This window comes from Cryptomeria japonica, unplaced genomic scaffold (assembly GCF_030272615.1).
Source record: "Cryptomeria japonica unplaced genomic scaffold, Sugi_1.0 HiC_scaffold_13, whole genome shotgun sequence".
Classification (NCBI taxonomy): Eukaryota; Viridiplantae; Streptophyta; class Pinopsida; order Cupressales; family Cupressaceae; genus Cryptomeria; species Cryptomeria japonica.
In genome coordinates this window covers 815,539-817,422 of record NW_026728835.1, presented here as the reverse complement: position 1 = coordinate 817,422, position 1,884 = coordinate 815,539, and positions in this window count along the sequence as shown.

Below are 1,884 nucleotides of genomic sequence, written 5' to 3'. Positions count from 1 at the left end.
ATCTGGTTTCCCGTGAAGGATTTCAGCCATTGCTGAATCTTCGAGGACGGAACGCCATAACCGAACCATTTGCCAAAGAGCCCATGTGCATTGTAACAGTCCCATAACTTATCAGTATGATTATTACTTATAATCATAATATTATCTGTATTGAAGTCCGACGGCTTCTGAAAGTTTAAAGGGCCATTCTTAGGGAAGACCTCCTCCCTTCTTCTGGTAAAAGAATCTAGGTTATATGAAGAGGGTTTTCTAACCCCAAGTATGGTTCTGTTAGCCCCCAAAGACATATTCCTCTGGATCTTCGATAGAGTCTCTGACCGCAAGATAGGAGATCTTATTTTGTTAGGGCATCCCGATGATGATATATCTCTTGAGTGAATGAGGGGCGCCTGCTTCTTCTGAAATAAAGTGGTTTTCTGAATTGTACAGGGAGACCCTACCCTTCTTATAGATTGTTGCTCAGAATTCACCGCCGAAGAAGCTGAGGGGGCTTCTAAAAAAGGAAGACGGTTGGACAAAGCCCCCAGGGCTCTTCTGCTGATATCATTAAGCTTTAAAGTTGTTAAATTAGCCCCTGTAACTTCGAGATTAGGGCATTAAGACCATTCTCCAAGCGAGTAGCAACAATTTGATCCTCCAAACGAGCAAAACTATTCTTCCATTGCTCGAGATGCCTCCCAGACCCGGGTAAAAATCGCTGAGGTTTCGCAGAGGAGTTTCTACTTTTCGCAGATATATTCGTGATTCTCATTTTTTTTTTCAGATCAAAAGAAACATATTAGATTAGATATTTTGATTATGTTACGGTGTGAAAAATTTTCTCGTTGTTTAGGCCTCGGTGAACAACTATACCCCTAATAATGACAACTTTTATTGATATTGGTATTGCTTTGTTGAATTTGTGTCAGGCTATGGCAGATCCACAAGTTCTCGAGGCTATTATTACTATATCTAGTAGTGACCCTGAGAATAACATCGTTTCACCACAAGGAAATGAGACACCTTTATCTATAGTAGACTCAACATTTGTGGATTAGCCAGGCTTTTACCAAAGCAATATAGAAGACTTTGCAAACAACATCATAAAAAGATGTGAAGAGACTCTTGAAGAAGCTATGCAATCAATCTATGATGTTCGCTTTGTGCAAGAGTACGAGGTCCAGTTGGTGCAAGAGACTTTAAAAACAATGTATGCAATTATACTATTCCACATTCCTCTTTTCTAGAATTCTAGATTACATGCACTCACAAATCGTTACACAATTCAAGCCTCAATTAATGCATCTTATCTATTTACTCAAGCTACAAATTTTCTTCTTGCATACAACACCTTGATCTACACATCTAATCATATCATTTCTTTGGTTGTATAGGTCCATAGAATACATTGCATCTCTCACAAAACATCATGCTCATAATATAACACCAAAGTATATATTTCTTTATTATGTTGATGGTAACATTCACTAATTAAAAACAAACTTGAAATCTCCTCCGAATTTCCATGAAAAAAAGAAAGAGAAGTGAACCTCCTATGTTCGATTTCATCAACAAGGGTATCGATTACTTAACACAAAATTTTGTCCAAATACCTCAATTCTTATGTTCATCCTGGGCTTCTGAACTGGCGTCATTAGAAAGGCAAGAAATTTATTTAACGACACATATTCCAAAGTAAGAGAAAATCGAAGTAGGAAAAATCCTAGGGGCTAAGGCAGACAGGTTATCAAATCTTGCTATAGAAGCTTATCACTAAATTATATGAATTTTTCTTCAATTTTCTGCAAATCCTCTACCGAAACAAGGGGATTGTAGTGTCCACCCTTGACTTGACTTGTTTTGATTAGAGTTGATTTCCATTTCATGCGTGATAGACTTATCTTG